This window comes from Falco punctatus (genome assembly GCF_963210335.1).
Source record: "Falco punctatus genome assembly, chromosome: 15".
Lineage (NCBI taxonomy): Eukaryota > Metazoa > Chordata > Aves > Falconiformes > Falconidae > Falco > Falco punctatus.
Window position 1 is genome coordinate 734,678 of NC_137595.1, and position 6,436 is coordinate 741,113.

A 6,436-nucleotide genomic window follows, 5' to 3' on the forward strand; every position below is an offset into this window, starting at 1 on the left:
CATTTCCAGAAAGATGCTCCAACATACACCCGAAGTGGGGAAATCACAAAGAAACTGTTTCCTGTCAAGGTGAATGAAATAACTTTACTGTTAAACTATATAATTTGCAAAGTTTAATAGAAAAATGGTCTAAAATTAGGATTACTGAAAGATTGCTAAAGTGTTCCTAACAGTGGAAATTGTTGGGATTTTTTCAGATTTATTTTTCCTGGCTGATACTCTCTTCTTCATCTCTTCAGAAGATGCTTAAAGGTGTCAACTGTAGTTTGGCAGGTAAGAGAGAAGTGATCTTCAGGGGTAACTGGAGAACCAGCTTTATTCTGTGACTTTTTTTTTTTTTGGTTCCCCATTACATTATTTTGCTTTTAAATTTTACCCAAAGAAAATTCAACTCGTCTGTTAGGCTGTAAGGAGCACCTACATAACCTGTTCCTCAGGCAGGATCAGCTGTATTTATATGATTCCCAAAAGTTATTTTAACCTGTTTTTAAAGACTATTGTGACAACTGTATTCTTCCACATATGCATATAAATTTACATGTCTATTTAGATACTTTAACCAGGGCAGCAGCCTGTTAATAGCTCTATGCATATGTGATTTAAAATGTGATCACTCTTTACACTGTTACATTTGGCTGGTTAGGTCATTTTAAGTAGGTAATATAAAAAAAATTGGGTACTTTACAGTTTGATTCTATGTGCTAAACTGCTGTTGTTTCACTAACACAATGGCCACATTGCATCCAGATCATCTGCTATCAGAGTTCCTATGGCATGCTGTATTACTGTAATATCGCTCTGGGATGCCCTTTAGCAAGCTGCAGGCTGAGGCTCAAAACATTGAGTGGGAAACCCATGAAAACCCTTGGGTATTGCAACATGCAGCACCTGGTGCATGAAGGTGTGGCAGCTGACAGTGCAGTCAAAAGTGCTTCAGGCATTCAACATGTGAACGCTTTTGTACATGTGGTGTTCTTCAGGTGGAAGCTTAGAGCACTTGAGAATGTTCAAATGTCAGGAATCAGGCAAGTCCTGAAGGCACCAGAAAGCACTTCACAGGCCTTTGCCTGTGCAACTTTCTTATGGGCCTAAAGAAGGTCTGTAGCTCAGCACAAGAGTCCTTAGGTCTTCTGAGTCTATATAGTAGGTGAGGGTTCATCTTTTCCCTATGTGTAAAAAAATGTAAAGTAAGGTTTTGGAGAGAAGATTATAATCTAGTATGTCTCTGGATTTTATATGCATCGGAACTTTCAGGGATCCCATTTGATTTTGAACCCTGTAGCTCAAGATTAAATAGACCTTACTGAAAGGTTTTTGGTGGAGACATGACAACTGGCAAACTACATCTTAAAGAACATTCAGAGTTTTCAAGGAAAGTGGTAGTAGTAGTAAGAAAAGGAAAAATTGTCAAAAGATTTAGAACTTTCTTAAAAATAATGTGATCGTTATTTAAATCAGACCTTTGAACTTGCAACTGTCTGACAAATGGTGTATGCAAATCCATTTTGCTGTATCTTCTCTTCATACTAAAATGGTGATTGATACAGAATTTTATGGGAAAAACATCTAAACAGAGCTTTGAATGTTTGCATAACACAGACTTCTATTTAGGAAATCAGTTTTTCTTAGGCAGATTTTTTTTTAAAAGCAAATACTGTTAAAGTGAAGGGAACGCACAATATGGAAACTGTGAGTTACAGAAAAAGAAGTTTTAGAAAACAAACTTTTTCACATTTCTCAAGCATCATCCCTACCCACTCTCACTTAGGCATCCTTCCATGCTTGTTGACCTCACACCCGGCTTAAGTACCTTGATTAGGTAGCTAGGCAAATCAAGTGCCAGTCTGAATTCTACCTGTGACCTACCTACATTGTCTATGGGTTTAAAATGCTTTTTGTTTTAATTGATAAAATGGGCTGTCAGACATATGCTATCACTTTAATAGTGATAGGTGCCTTTCCTCTGCTAGAACTAGAGCCAGTAAGGATATGGGATCCACCTAGCACAGGATTTCTGGAAAATGTGCATAGGTAAAATCTGGGTGTACCTTGGAGGAATCAGGCGTGCTGCCCTCCCTGCCAAGGCCAATGCCATTGCACATGGAAGAGCTCAGCTTAGGCTGAGCCTGAAGGAGAGAGCATACATGTGTGCACAGCTCTGTATCCCAAGGCCATCACATCACATTGTAAAAGTCTTGGATTTGGTTCATCACCTTGAGGTTTCTCATGCAGTGTGACTGATTAAAACATTTGCCTTATAGTGTGTCTTTGCATGTTGTGACTTCCAAGATTTGTAACAAGTCACTCAGAGTAGTCTCTTGACATTGATACAGGACTTGTTTGAGGCATCAGTTTATCAGGTATATGTTTTCTATACATTGTGTATGCCATGACTAAACAGAGCACAAATCAACCATTCCACACTCTTTGGTGTACTTATGGCTACACCATTGTTTAGTTGGAACATAACTGTTCTGATTTCTCAGCTGACACCATGCTTCCTAAAAAGTGTACCTTTTTCTTTGACACAAACGCAGCAACAGCAGTGACAAAACCCCTGTCATCCTTCCAAAGCCTTTTCTTCTTGGCTGTAATTTGGTTCTACTTTTCCCCCCAACTTTCAAGAATTTGCTAATATTACCCACATGATTCTCTTAAGTCTTTGCTGTAAATAAATAACAGAAGAGTGGAAATATTGGAAGATAACAGAAGGGGATAGCCATCAACAGGAAGGTGCTAAAAATAAATCATGTCAGAATTGTTAGATTTCTTGTAATGACATGCTAAATGGACATTATGGGTAGGGAGGATGCCTAAAGGTGATTTGAGGTTTGACATGTATCATGGGATATTATCGTAAGCAAGCTAGGGAAACATGATCACTAGGCAACTTACTGTGCACAAAAGTGTTTGGAACCAGCACCCAGGAAGGCTTTATCAGCAATTATTGATGAAATATTTCATATAGGAATTCAAAGTCATCTGTTCTAGGCTTGACTACATTAGTGTCTCCTTCAATATGCTGCATGAAAAAATGAGAGGTAAGCTTACTGAAATGACAGTCACAAAACCTGCCATTTTGTAAAAAGTGGGCAACATGACAGATGTTCAAAGACAATGTTAGAGTTCTTAATACTCTTGGCAAATAGGAAGAATGACTGGGAAACTGTAGGCTGTACTACAGAGAGGATAAGTAGAGATCCATACAGTTGGGAAGGAGTGACCAACTGCCAAGAGCCAAGGTGGAGAGGGAATGGCTGTCCAAAGAAGAATGTGGAGTTACAGTGGATCACAAACTGAACACAAAATAAAGTCTTGCTGTTTTTAAAAAGACTGACAATAAGATTTGTATTTAGAATACAGCCAGCAAAACAGGTGAAGTAGTCTTGTAGCTCAACTGAGTTTTGGTAAAACCTCAAATAAAATGCTTAGTTGGGGCTACTCTCCGAAGAAGATACGAACTGGCTGGCAGGCCTGCAGACAGAATAATAAAAATCATCAGAGATCCTTTAACCTGTCTTTATGACCCATAAAGACAGATGATTGTCTGCAAATACATAAAATGCTGTTGCACAGAAGGGAATAATCTGTTCTTTGGGCTCATGCTGGATAAGACAAGAAATAATGTGCTTAAACTGCAGCAAGAATGATTAAAGTGAGACAAAGTAAAAAACGTACTGGCTATGGACAATGAAATCATTAGGATAGATTGCCCGGGGAGGTGGTGAACTCTCCATTACTCAAAGATCAGGTTGGACATGCATCTGTCAGGAGTGGTTAGTTTTGATTAAACTTGTTTTGTGGTAAAAAGATGGATTATCTGGTCTGTGGGGCCCCTCCTGGTTTTCTGTGGTGCTCTTGTTTATATTGTATCATTGCAGTACTCTTTCCTGTGGTCTTGGTGTGCTGTAGGAGACTTGGTAAGGAATGTCAACTCATTCTTCTAACCATCATGGTGTAGCAACTGCTGTCAAGTGTGTTTGCCATTGTTTACAAACTCAGTGATTGAAAATGGTGTCTAAGGAGTTTCCAGCTAAGTTATCAAGGATCTTTTGAGTTCATGCATAGGATGTGCCAGAAATAGGATAGCTTTCATGTTTTTATGAAGCCTCAAAATCATGTATGTTTTTGCCTTTCTCTATAATTGCTGGCCAGTGTCATTATTAATTTTCTAGATTAGAGTCTTGTCAGGTTGGTTGTCTCCTTTGAAATTCTGATACATCCTAAATCAGACTCCTGTGTTGCAGCAGTGTTGGTACAGTATTTCCTGTAAGCTTCTCATTCTCTCATGCTGAAATTTTGCAAGCTGACAGAAGGGTCTGGTGTTTCACTGGAGATTTATGGGGTATCTTTATGATTGACCAGAAAAGTTTAGGATGTTTAGTTTGCATTTCTTCTTAGGGGCACCCTAATTCATTTTGTCGGGGGTTATTCCTTATGATGATGTAATGTTTACTCTCAACAGATCAGACTTTGTTTCGGGGGAATGATTTAGATGTTTGGAAATATCCAGCCCTTCATCTGATACGTGCAGTGCTATGGCTTATCTTTAGAAGTAATCAGAGAGAAATGCTACAGTCCACATAGTCACTTCAGGAAAATTTCAGAATAAAACCCTCTATTTTCTCTTTCTTTGCTGTGGAAATGTTCTGTGCTCTCTTGTCTTTTAAATTACTGATTCTTGTTTCTTTATTTATCTTGTCTCATTTGGTTTTGCATTTTTTTGCAGACTTTTGCTTTCTAAAGAGAAGTCGGTAATCAGTAAATATCTCCAGAAAACTTACTCTCTCAGCTTCATTCTGATGTAACTGGCTTTGCACTGACACAGTTACTTTTTAAACACAAATTTGTTTGCTTATTTAAGCAAAAGATAAAGGACTATATTCATCTTTGTTGCAAACTCTGTGTGTCTTAGTGGGTTTAGCCAGGTTAAAGAGCCTCTCCCCTGTTTTGTAAATTTAATAATAAAACTTCTGTCACTTTTTGTTGTTTATTAAATTTAGAAAGTGACTGAACATCTGTTCTTGGCAAGCTTTGGGAAGCATTCACCTTGCAAACATGTTGGATTTTTTGGCAGAATTTTGCTTTATTTCCCTTTTCTCATACTTGAATGATAAAGATATTTATGCAAAAGGAAGGGTGGACCCTGGTGCAGCGATTTACGTGGCAGGTAACAAACAACCTGCTAACTTTTATCCCAGCAGAGCATGGAAAGACCCCTTTTTTTCACATAAAAGGATTTATAATTAACCAAAGGAAGAATAATTTGGAAATTACTCAGCAAATTCCCTTAGAGATGGTCTACATATTAATTCTTTAAGATTTGTTTGGTGCTCAGACATCAATGCTATAAGAACTGTACAAGATAGAGCAAAAGATTAAATTGAGACCAAGGAGTATCAGTGGACAGCATGGAATTTATGTCATCTTTGTTTCATCTTTACTGAAAGATAATTGATCTAAATATTTTGCTTTCCTCTGCCTGTGACAATTTTTTTTTCCTAGGCTTTAAGTCACATCAGTTGTTTCATCAGTGGTAGGATCAGTCTAGAATGGGGGGTGTCCATTTTGCCAACTCTGCCTCTGTCATTTGGTTACAATACTGAGCAATTTTCACACTCAGTGACACCTCAGCTAACTCTCTAATCCCTATGGGTTTGCACAGACACACCTCAGTGAAATGAAACCAACAGCCCCATGGAAGATGTGCCTAAGGAAAGAGTCTTTCCCTGCTGCCTGCAAAGCTGATCAGGACAGACAATAGTGACATCTTATTTCCCTTCAAGGAAGCAAAGTGGGACTCTGAGCCCACAACGGGAGTAGATCTGTAGCATAAGAACTGACATAACTAACAAAGCACTGCTTTAAAGGTGAAAGTAGAACTAGGAAAAATGAAATAAGGAAAAGAAACTCACTCTGCTCTTCCACCATGCCACAGAGGTAATTCTAGTGCTATTGTACTAGTTTGTATAGATGCCTGTGGCAGACCTGTCTCCAAATACAGCTACGCTACTCAGGTTGCCTTCCAGTGTCCCTGGTTATCTGCATCACTTGTTTTCTCATGGATCTGAAATAAAAAAAAAAAAATCAGTTAAAAAAGAAATCAAACAGAATGGGCACTGAAGTTGTGTAGTCGGTGAAACAGGCACTGAGACAGCAAGCATTTAAAAGGCACCTACCAAGCTTCCCAGGCAGAGGTTTATCCCATCCCATCCCATCCCATCCCTTCCCTTCCCTTCCCTTCCCTTCCCTTCCCTTCCCTTCCCTTCCCTTCCCTTCCCTTCCCTTCCCTTCCCTTCCCTTCCCTTCCCTTCCCTTCCCTTCCCTTCCCTTCCCTTCCCTTCCCTTCCCTTCCCTTCCCTTCCCTTCCCCCTTCCCTTCCCCCTTCCCTTCCCCCTTCCCTTCCCCCTTCCCTTCCCCCTTCCCTTCCCTCCCC